General features: G+C 31.9%; 1 protein-coding gene across 1 annotated transcript in view; it reads right to left on the bottom strand.

Moving 5' to 3' along the window:
* LOC132939756 (multidrug resistance-associated protein 1-like) overlaps positions 1 to 12,305 on the bottom strand; it is a 43,009-nt gene extending 30,704 nt beyond the window's left edge. The window contains exons 1-6 of the mRNA XM_061007106.1: positions 11,613 to 12,305; positions 11,238 to 11,518; positions 7,078 to 7,161; positions 5,666 to 5,793; positions 4,408 to 4,570; positions 3,860 to 3,985 (exon numbers count right to left, since the gene is read on the bottom strand). The gene's annotated coding sequence lies outside the window, so the exon portion shown is untranslated. The remainder of the gene's footprint in view (positions 1 to 3,859; positions 3,986 to 4,407; positions 4,571 to 5,665; positions 5,794 to 7,077; positions 7,162 to 11,237; positions 11,519 to 11,612) is intronic.
* Positions 12,306 to 12,929: the final 624 nt, after the last annotated feature.

The raw sequence follows: 12,929 nt of genomic DNA, 5'->3' as shown, positions 1-12,929 counted from the left end.
AAAACCTTATAAAACCCTAATAAAATATTATTTTGTTATATTTTTAAATACATTTTATAATTTGTTGTGGTAAAAAAATCATTATTTAAAGTGGGCTGTATTTAAGTTTTTAATAACTATACTGGAACAACTCTTGCTGACAGTCTTTAAGACCGTGTTAAAAACTATGATAATTAGTTAACATCTAATTTTCTGCCCTATCCTAACTTAACCTAACCTAACCAAATTAATAATATTTAAATATTTTCTTTCATTGTTATGTTTACAATATCGAATACCTTGATAGTTAGTAGGAAAAGATCATCGCCAAGCTCACGACCGGTGATGGTAGTCGTCTATCATTACCATAGCTTCAACTAACCATACGTTTACCTAACTAACCTTCTTATGACTTATTAGGACACTTTGAATAAAAAGATCCTGATTTGCAGGTTGCTGAACTTAAGTGTTTGATTATCAAGTTGATCCTTAGATTGTTGACAACCTTAATCCATGCTATGGATGAAGCCCATAGATAATAAAGATATGGATATTCCACGCCTATTTTAAGTACATTTCAGGCAGCGTTCCCAGAGGGGAAGGAAATTGAGGCTCCTTTATATTGATAGTCGATACTCGAGTTGGCCTCAATTGTTCCCCTCGAAGATCAGACCGCTGATAAGACTATTATGTCCTATCCATTATGTTATATCTTTATTATCTATGATGGAGCTATACCCAGCTCACTCGTGTAAACAATTTGAAGCACATAAAAGCTATCTACTTTATTGGTGGACGGCACTTTAACTACGGTCCCTCAACTTACTGAGGCAACCTTGAGGCATTTCCTTTAAGGAAATTAATTAAATCCTCAAACATAACTCTTAATTTAAGAGTTTGTAACTAATACAATCATAATATAATATGAGTATAGTACATTTCGTAATATTTTTTTATAATATTTACAGTTAGTGAAATATTAAGTTTGTATTTCTCGGAAAGAGCATGCAAGTACGCTATCTGTCAAAACCTTATGATCCGGGCACAGAGGATTGCGGCTCTCAGAGTCACGAGGGCGTACCGCACAGTCTCTGCTGAGGCAGCCTTATTCCTGGCGGGAACTCCTCCGGGTGATCTTCTTCCTTTGGAACGCAAAAGAGTCCGAAGTAAACTTGACGATCCGGACAGAGCAGATTCAAAGGATGAGATCCGGAGAGCAGAGCGAGACATCTTGCTTGCTGCCTGGTCGAACAGATGGAGTCGGGGCGTTAGAGGAGCCTGGACGCGCATGATTCTTCTGGACCTGATAAGATGGACGAAAAGATGCCCCAAAGACCTCACGTTTCATGTAACGCAGGCCCTTACGGGGAACGGGTGTTTCAGGTACTACCTACACAGGATGAAGCGTGCCCCTGATGCGGCTTGCCTGTACTGCCAACACCATGAGGACACTGCGGAACACACGATATTTGATTGTGCTTACTGGGATCCGCTTCGGCTGCCAGTGAAGATGTTTGTTGGTAACCGAAATATAACCCCGGGAGACGTCCAGGATTTGTTGTGCGGCCCCTCTGATGTCCCGTTCAGCGAGGGCTGGAGGCTACGGGCTGCCTCCCAACGTGCTACTCAGTCCTTTTATGACATGGTTGACAACATTTTAAGCTGCAAGGAGCATGATGAAAGGATAGCTGAGAACGCACGAAGAGCGAATGCAGTGGCAGCCGCTCCAAATGACTGACTTTATTATTTATTGTATCGCATTGTACTGCATTGTATTGTACCTATTGTATTAATGTTTATTTTCAAGGTGAAGCAACCATAATAAGTTATGTGTTAAGAATGTGCATGTATTAACGTTTTTATTTAACATTAATAGACGATGGCAGCATAGGAGTAGTAGTGTTCACACAGATCCTCCTCTGCTGTCGGTTCAAACAGAAAAAAAAAAAGTTTGTATTTCTAATATAATATATGTCATGATATTTATGGACGACACTTGCACCAGGGTCCTTCGATATAGTAATGTGGTGACCCGGCACATCTCTTTTAGATAAATGATAAAATACTTAATCAAGTCTTCCAATTATCTCCCTATTATTACAACACCGTTACCAATATGCGTTTTTTTTTTTTGGTTAGTTAATATAATTGCATGTTTTCATGATTTCTTTGTATTTATGCTTATTTTCTTAAAATGTTTTTATATTTTCGGTTCATCCGTTACCTGCCTACATACCTACCTACCAAGTATGTAAATAAAGAATTTTTTTTGTAAACCAATTTGAATTATAATTTATTAATTAAAAAATTTTTAATAAAAACGTTTTCATTCAGTATTTTTTTGAATTTTAAGTGCATATTTTTGAATATTTCAGTTCATATATTTGCCTGTTTTTAGTGCATACATGCAGGCAAATATTTAACACTTTTTCATTGCATTAAATTAACAGCCCTGCTAATTACTTTTACTTCCAATCATAATACCTACCACAGATAATGTTAAATATGAAATTGTCAACAATCAACTGCTTCTTCAACTTGATAACACTAAGAGGATGTCAGATTTTTAGCGCACCATTTATTTCTCTCTCTGACCCAATAATTTTAGTGTTTTCTTAATCGTACATTTGGTATGCTAAGCGTGGGTCAAATATGGAAAACAAATAGTGCGCTGACATCCCAAACGGCAACAAGTTTACACGAGTGAGCTGGGTATGGCTCCATCATAGATAATAAAGATATGGATAGGACATAATGGTCTTATCAGCGGTCTTCGAGCGGAACAATAAATTGAGGCCAAATAAATAATACTTATATCGAGTATCGACTATCGACTATCAATATAAAGGAGCCTCAATTGCCTTCCCCTCCGGGAACGCGGCCTCAAATGTATTTGACATAGGCGTGGACTATCCATATCTTTATTATCTATGGGCTTCATCCATAGCATGGATTAAGGTGTCAACAATCAAAGGATCAACTTGATAATCAAACACTTAAGTTCGGCAACCTGCAACTCAGGATCTTTTTATTCAAAGTGTCCTAATGAGTCATAAGAAGGTTAGTTAGGTAAACCTATGGTTAGTTGAAGCCAAAGAGTCAATAGGGCCTTTGCAATTCAAGATCTTTTCCTACGTAGTCGGCATTGTTAACATAACTATTCTAACTGTACACTTTTTCGTCCCCCGTCTATCACAGCTATATACAGGTTCAGCCACTCTCATTCCACACCTCCATATGATCGGTATTCTGTCTATCCATCTCTTCTTCAGTCTTCTTGTCCGTCATTTCTCCCCTAAATTAACTTCTATAGCCACTCTCACTATCTCTTATCATACAGTGACCGAACCACCTAAACCTATTCTCTCTTGTTTTCACTACAATATGTACACTACCCTACACTACCCTTAATTATTTAATTTCTTATTCTATCCTCTTTTGTACCTTAACACCTTACTTATTATTCTCATATCTGCTACTCTCACTCCACTTACCTACCCTAACCTTACATTTCTTTTTCATCTTTCCCTTTCATACACCAAACATTCTGAAGTCCTGTTGACCCATTTCCTTATCTTCGCCATATCACACACTTCCTAATTCCTATTCAATCAGTCTCTAGTTACCTACAAGTCATCGTACTTGATTATCGGTGAAAATATTTAAATATCATTGAGCGAATTCCCTACTCGAAAGAATTGCTTAAAAAAATATCATACCTCACCAATTTTCTAATTTTGAACACGACTTTATTGATAGCCCGAATAGTGTTATACCAGTATAATTACAATACAAATATTGAAAAATTTCGGGCAATACATCCTTTGATCAATTAACAATAATAAAAAAAAAACCTACTGAGAAATAAGAAAATACATACCCCGTGACGGAATCAAAATCTGCTACGAAACTTAGTCTTCGAAGCACTGAAACGTTCACACATTTCAATCTGCTTATGATATAATATTATTCCCAGTTTGAAAATGTTCACTGACGAATACCATTTCTGAAATAACACGCATCTTATGCAGTAAAATGTTCTACAATATTCTAATGACCTATGCGTTACAGTCTACAGATATTATATAAACCTACCAATAAATACCTAATATTAATTTTTATTACACAGAGTTTGTATTTTTAAATGTTATATTCAAGGATTTATTAGTTTTATTTTTATACCTAACAAAAATTACATTTATTCACAAGTCAGTTATCAACTAGAACTCGACTACGAGTAAGACAGCGTTTGGATTGTTCGGACTGGCGTATAATTTATTATTATTATACATTGCGCCTTTGGTAGGCAGTAGTAAACGTATATGCTTCTACGTTACTTAGTTAACAGATTTTCCGCGACAATAAATATTTGATAATTCAAGTCTAAAAAGTAAATGTAAGACCAAAATAATATAAAAACAAACTTACGCATAAACATCGACTCTTCCAGTGAAACCTAGCTGTACTGCAGCACACGCTGTCGTCGAAGAAACAGCTATCTTCATCCGTCTACATCTCGCTCCATCTCCATCTCTCTCTACATCTCGCTAATTGAAACTTATCTAGTATACAATACTAGTACCTTTATGATCTGTAATATATTCTGGTGTCCGATGAAAAAGATTTAAATAAGATAAAAATACATATTTTTTTGGTTTTGAATATGAAAGATGTGAGATGATCGATAGAATTTTGTGAGAAATCTAGAGGTACTAGAAAACTGAGACGAGTGTGTTGAATGAAATAAATTTAAAAATTGATTAACACAACAATCGCTTAAAAATTAATTTAATTCAAATAATGAGATGAACCTTATTAGATCATTTACATTTTCCAGAACAAGCCCCCAGTTGTTGGTCGCATGCCAATTTTAACCATATACTAGACCACAAGTTTATAGACATTCTATAATGCATTCTGCTGCCGGTGGCCCTAGACACTGTGGGGGAAATTACATTTCTTTAGTAATTAAATTACGATACGAATTATAAGTTACGTAGGTACTTGTCCAATACTCGACTACCAGAATTTAAATTAAAGAATGTGATATACCTAGGTAACATATCGATCGATTCTAAAACAGAAACTTAACCTAGGTACAAATAATATCACAATATCAAATAGTGAAATGTGAAAATTTGAAGAAAATTTCCTATAGATATATCCCATAAAACCCCCAAAATAAAACGTACGTTTGAGGTGATCTCTTAAAACCCAAATATTTAATGCCCGTATCCCGTATGCATAGAAAATGTATGTTTCACATTTAACGAAAACTAAAACTATCGTGACGGAACTGAATTACGAAGAACGTATAAAACAAAAATAATCGTCACCAAGTGATAGGTATAATCTGCTATGTACTTACAAATCATATTAAATAACATTAATCATTATGTATTTTCTTATTTTGTTAGGTAGGTATAAAAACCTATCTTCCTACTTATAAAAGCATTACCTAATCATTGATTTAAAATTTTAAAAATTATTCTACTATAACAATAAATTAACAGTTGTAGGCAAAGTATTATAATTTAAGGTATTTTTCATAATATCCTAATTTTTGTACACCTATAACAACTGGATTTTAAAAACTACTCTACGTCTAGCGGGTATATAAGTTTGTCTGACAATAAATATTTACATTAGGTCTACCGCGTCAACAGAGTAGTAGAACAAAACTTACGTAATTATTTATTCTTCCGGCGAAACGCGGTCCCTTTGAGAGTATAATATTGTCTAGTGTCAGAGCTGTGCGTCTCCGTCAAGGAAAATGCAGCGCGCGTCTTCATATCTCCGATCCAAAAGTTCAGTCTGGAAGTATTGAGATTAATGACATTTATAAAAATAGGCACCTAGGTTAATAACCAGAATGGAACGAAATATGTGAGTACGTTTGGAATCGCTGTTCGTCTCAGACGATTGTCATTTGCCATAGATTATTTATAATTATAACCTCACCGTCCTAATCATAGAAAATATATATATGGTCCTAACCGATGAATTATGGATATTTTTACATTATCTTCAAAAAAACATTTATTTGTTTCTACTAGACGCAAATGCAGTAAATTGAATTCAAATTTATAATATAGATAACGGTTTTTTTACTTGGTTACCATTTATTTATTACTTGGTTTATAAACAAATTCTAATTGATATAAAATAGTAATTATATAAAAATAGTTTTATTGATCCCAATATTTAAAAATAATGTTTCAAATAAAATAATAAAAAAAATTTAAGAAATACCTATTAATTAATATGTATTACCTAAATAACAAAATAACTAAATAAATTCGTGTTTTTTTTAAACATTTTCACGCCCCGCCCCCTTACGAAATTGTGTCACTCCTCCTTAGAGTGGTGCGCCCCTTAGGTTATGAGCCCTTGAAATAGTGCATGTTAAAAAATCAGCCATATCCTCCCCACCCCCCCCCCCCACCTCTTGACAAAATCATTTGACTCATTTAGCTACTTTATGAATTAAGAACGATACATTGAACGTACAAAACTATGCCTACCTACATAATAGTTATCAACCTATTAACCCATCAATAATATTATATTTTTTATTGTGTAATTATAAAACGAACATAATGGGTACGTAAAAAAATAGAAATATAAGAAAAAAAATTACCTTTATTTAATTGTATTTAATTTTTTTCTAATAAGTTTTTATAAAATTGACTTTATTCCATATAAATGTTCTAATTTCATTTTTCAATTCGTTGATAATATATGAAACGAATTCTTTGCTTGGAAAGCAATGTTTTAGAAAATTCAGAAAATTCGATTTATATTTAAATATTATAAATAATAATTTCTGATGCATTGATGCGGAAGAGTGAGGGGGTGGACAATCAGTCGAACCGAAATCTAACATCTTAAACACTTAATATAAACAATTTTTCACACACGCGTCATGGTATGAAAAACGACGACGGCGTTTATATCTCGCGTATTTTATACATTTCTAGTCCGGAACTAAAATATGCGCCTACAACACTTGGATAGCACATTTTTCGTGACATTAAATATTTGTTTTAAGTCTTAAAAGTAAATTTAAGCCCCAAAAGAATATAAAAACAAACTTACTTTAATTATCGACTCCTTCGGCGGAATCCGTGACGTGTGTGAATTGCGACGCCCATGAGGAAACGCTCCAGAATACAGCCAGAACTTAGAATATTGTGATTTATGAAAAATAAAATTATACGAAACGCAGTAAGTTTTTTGCTCATATTTTCTTTGCTTATTGAAATTTTAGAATTTTTAATCGACTGTGTCTTCTGCAACGACTTTGAGATTTGCCATAGATTAAATAAATAAATGATAGCTATTATACTAGGTACGTCAATATGATGAATCCACGGATTTAATACAATGCAACTTTTTATATCAAAGAGTTCTGTGTTAAGGACCAATTTGTTCATTGAAATTTGATATGACAATAAACCAAAATAGTTTATAATTTCGAATTTGAATTATAATAATTTGATATAGGTATTATTTAAATTATTATTTTCGTTTATCAATTTAATTATTGATTAAGGTGGTGAATAGATATCAGAAGCACAAGAATATTTTTATAAGAGCATATTGTATTTTATGAATTATTAAATAAAAATGTGATAACTGGATTTTAGAGTTAACATAAAGCCATAAACGTATACAGTAAATTCATCAAATACTATAATACCAACTATATTTTTACAACGATGTGTGTTTTTTTTTATTAATATTTTTAATTATTTTTTCTTGTGGTCTGTGTAAACGATAAGTATTTGTAATAAAGATTCAATTTTCATATATAATATTATATTATAGGCACTCAGTATGTAATCATATGTTTATTTTTAGCTTAATTTAATTGTAGGTATTTAGTAAATAATAATAGGTATACGAAATTGTGTTTTCGAATAGCAATTTATTATTTGTATTAATACCTACACCATAATAGAGAACTAAAATTTTGTAAATGATGTACAAATGTATTTTTGGTGTTTTAAGGCTGCTGTAAGATCAATTTATGAGAATCCTTGCATTAAATTGTTAGGATTATTTGATATGAATAATTATTTTATTACATATAGGTTTATTACATATTGGTAAGTCGATCAGAAACTATATTTACACTGAATGTTAATAGTAAAAAGCTATTAAAATATCTATTATTTGTATTTATTTGTTAATAATAATTAAGACTTAAATATTAGCAGTAATCTTGTTCATTTCACAAAATGTTTTTTAATTATTTTTAATTTAATTTACATTTATCCCAAAGTGATCTCTGAATAATCATTCAATGATGAATTTAATAGTTACATTCTCGGTTACATTAATTGGATTATAAATTAAAATAAACTACAGTTTCCAGCTTCTACTACAACATTATTTTATATTTTATTTTATGTTTTTAATTTTTTAAACGAAGTCTGCACCTTGTGTTGGTGATTTTACACGTAATATAATAAAATTGATACTAGTGATGAGTAGGTAAGTATACCTTATTGTTTAATCAAATTATTTACACGATTATTAACAAAAAAATATCTATGAAGTATAAACATCCGCATTTCCATTAACTATAAATTCATAATTGTATGAGCTATACATGTTACATATATTTTTCGAAAAAACTATTTAAAAAAACAAGAATAATTCCTATTTGATGTCACACGGGTTGATCTAGCAACTGACTGCTACGACAACTGTGCAATTTTTTTTAAGATACATTTTGAACACCATACACCGAATATTATATTAAATAAAGAATTGAACAAAGTTTGAGTCATATAGAGTTGATACATTTAACGGGCAATTCAACGCTATATATAGTAAGCCGAAAATGTGCGAATGCCGTTCCGTGACAAAATTAAAACCTATTCAACGTTAAATTCAATATTTATTTATGTTAAAATATGTTTATAATAATGTTAATGTTTTTATTTTTTATATATTAATTGATGTATAAAATATAAATAAACGAAAAATGTTATACGAATACGAGAGAAATGCAGTTTTCGATCTATGTAAATTACAATCCCCAACAAAAAAATAACAGTGAAAAAAGGAATAAACTAGACTTGGCCGCAATGTAGATATCACTACTTACTATGATTCGCTGTATTTTTTGAGAAGAAATCTAAACCTTTTAATTTTTTCTGAATTTTCTTCTCCCCATCACCCTCGTAAGTCATAAGTGAGCACATTCGATAATGATATTTTATTCCTCATTCAGAAACTGACCAAGTGTTAAACAATACAAATAAAAGAGAAGTGTTGCTCTTTAATGTAGGAGTGCATTGAGGTTATGAATTAAAAAATAGCAGACTTGGCCACAATGTAGATTTCACTACTTTGATAGGCCGACTTTTTTGGGAGGGAGTTTGGAACTTGGCCTTTTTTCACTGTTATGTTTTTGTTGGGGATATCATTTATTTTTGCGGGATTCAGCGTCGTGGACGACGTGTTGTTATTATTTATTTTTTCATTTTTTTTTAAATTTATTTTTTAATACGTCGTAGATTTTCTCTTGTTAGGCCGTTTGGGTTTCTGTTGAGGAGCTGAGAAATTGGACTCTTGAGCGTTGTCAATATCAGGTAAAGATACCCAAGTACGGTCTTTTATTTTTCGTCGTCGAGACTTTTTAGATGGAATGTCTGTTAAGTCTGGCCTATACAAAGTTCTTAGACGGTTATATTCAACAATGGCACTATTCTTGGCTTTCGCCTGACAGGGATCAAAATTAATTAAGTGAACTCCCTGGAGGCTCGTCACCCTGGAGAGGGCCACGTACGCTTGACCGCACGAGAAAGTTAAGTTGCCAACATCTAACAAAGCATTTGGTAAACTTAATCCCTGACATCCATTATTATCATCCCTTATTCTGTATTTGTATGAGTATATTATATTTTGTATTTGAATAAAATAAATGTACGAAAACATGATTATGTTTTATATATATATATATATATAAGTCAACTACAAACAATTTCTTATTACCATATTGTAACGCTGTTTGAAAGTAAACGTTTATGCGTGCTAAGCGCGCCACTTCATACGTTTAGAAATACACACTCTGGAGAGGCATTCATTTTGAAAAAAATTCAATTTTTAGATTTTTCCCTTTAGTTACACTGTAAAATCTACCTTTGTGCCAAATTTCACGTTTCTACCTATACGGGAAGTGTCTTATAATTTTGATGATCAGTCAGTGAGTCAGTAACAATATTGCAAATTTTGAAATCCTGCCATTTTGAAATGGCACAATATTAAGGGCTCATTTTCTTACAGCGTCCTATGCTACTAGAGGTTAATCTGTGTTTTAAATTTCAAAAGTTTATCTTAAGAGGAAACAGAGATATATGGGTTAGAAAAAAAGGGCGAATTGGTTCGTGTAAAGATACACTGGCATTGCTGTAACTTGGCCTGGCGCACTGCCGTGCGCTCAGATATTATTGTAGTCGACCGGTATTCGCGTCGTCTCGCTTGCGATGCGGATTAGGCTTACAGGGGAAAACCACAATAATTCTGAAAAAAATGTAGGCATATAGGGCGGCACTGGCGCTCACATTCATAGGCAGTCTTTCATCCTGCCAAAGATAAAGAGAAAAATATCATTATCCTCTGTTCGAAGTTATTTCGTCAACTGATAATATAATAATATTATGGCTATTGTTACACAAATAAGTAATAACTACGTATCTGTGACCTATTCTGTACAACACATTAAATAAGCAGCTAAGGATTATTTCATAATATTATGTTATAACTGCAGGGGACATAATAGCGAAGTACTTATCAACATATTTTATTCCTCAATATACAATATATAGGTATATAGTACAACATTTTTGTATTTATTGATAATTTTTACTTCAAATTGATCAAAATATAATGGAGTCCTTTATTTTTTGAGGGGGAGCACATTTTAAACTTGTCTTATACAAGTCCCCCAAGCATGTCCTTAGCTAGGTGCGGTTTGCATACATTTTATTTTTAACGTAAATAAAAGGTTGTTTTTCTACATCAGCGTTTAATTATTTCTGACCGATCACCGATGCAACCCCGAGGTTAGCTGATCTAGGGAATTTCATAGGCTATTTATTATATTTTAATTTTAAAACGAGTTATGAGTATTTTACAATTGTAAATTGTTTGTTCATCTTAAAATGCTCATAACTAACTTTAAAATTAAAATAATATAGTAAAACGCCTATGAGATGCCCTAAGTAATAACGTTACATCCTTACCTTTAAATTTTATAATAGGTCAGGTCGGTCTGGCCTTGCCGACGCGCCCGAGCAAACGCTTCCGAAGTACTCGTCAACCCGCGGAACCGGTGGTTGCGAGAACGTTGCAGAGGTGACCAGTGGCCTCACACTTTGCATATCAGCACCGATTCGCAGTCTCATATCCTCCCCTCCTGGTTAATTGTGTCTCCTGACAGATGTATTTGTTTTTCCTTAAATTTCCATAAATAATTTAAAATTTTTCACTCTGCAAATTTCGCTTTTTTCTTCTTTGTTCTACCCTTTTTATGAACATAATATAAAATATTAATAATAACCATTGCGCTAATGTTTTTAAACAAAAAATTGTTTCCTTTTTTGAACATTATTTTTTACCTTTTCAAAATATTTTTGTTGTCACAAAAATTATTGTTTCTTTTTTTTCATATATTTGAGTGTATAAATCAATGGATCCGGATTTAACAACTAAAACATCGTTAAATTATATATATTAAACAATAAACTCGTTACTCGTTGGTCGATATTATCGTTAGTATAATAGTATATACTGACCGTTAGCATTAACGCTACACAAATATAATATTATGTTCCAAGTAATATTTAAACTATCATATTACATTAAATGCGATGAAAATTGTTAAATAAATCATAAAATAGCGCATAACACCGGCGGATACGGCAAGGATAGGTATATAAACTATACAAGGATTGAAAACTATATGTATTGTGTAGAACGCGTGAACGTCAATAAATATAGTCGAATAGTTTAACAAAATAATATTTAAAATAAATTCAAAATTGTATTTTACATAGATTATAGCTGCATGTCAAAAAATAATATTGTTTGAAAATATTTCGGTTAGGCCCTAATGTATACGTGCCTGTACCGATATCATATTATTTTCTATATAATTATTGACTTGACTTTTAATACCCTCATCTGAACAGTGTTTTGTTTGTTATAATAGTACCTGCAAAACGTTTTTCTCCCACGTGTCCGTTTCATTTAAATATGTAAGCTCCTCTAAGTCTAAACTTAAAATTGTGCCTATGCCGTAGTTAATAAACTATGCCGTACGAATATTTTTAATATTTGACTATCAACATTTTCAGAAAAATAAGCTCTACCAGAAACCATCAAAAAATATATATTGGTAAAACTCCGTGCTTTACAATATTGAAATTGTAATAAAGAAATTACCAGTTAAATATAAAGAAACACGTCTTTTTTCGTTTTTTAATTTCTATATAACAATATCGATCTATTATCATAAAAAAACATCAGTACAACAACAGTCAGTGTGTCGTATGAATATATATTTTTTATATTAAATATATTAAAAACAATTCAAAATATTGAATATATGCCCCAAACGATGCAAAGTTAACTTCATTATCAAACCAAAAATCTTTACATAATATTTTAAATCAAACCAGTAGAACTACCTTAATTGTTGTTAGTCGCCAAGGTCGTTTTGATCAAAAATGTATAGGGTTTGCAGGGACCTTAACCACTTTCCAGTCATATTGTCATTACTCATTAGAATTTACATAGTAATTACTCATAACTCATTAATCATCAATATTTAATAATGATTTCTGCTACCTAACAATAGGTGTCTAATTTTTATATAATATTTTGGTGGAGACAGAATATGAACAGACAGTTATGAATTTTATATAAGTTACCCC

This window comes from Metopolophium dirhodum, chromosome 2, assembly GCF_019925205.1.
Source record: "Metopolophium dirhodum isolate CAU chromosome 2, ASM1992520v1, whole genome shotgun sequence".
Taxonomy (NCBI): Eukaryota; Metazoa; Arthropoda; class Insecta; order Hemiptera; family Aphididae; genus Metopolophium; species Metopolophium dirhodum.
The sequence above is the reverse complement of the archived record's forward strand: the minus strand, read 5'-3'. Positions and strand labels throughout refer to the sequence as shown.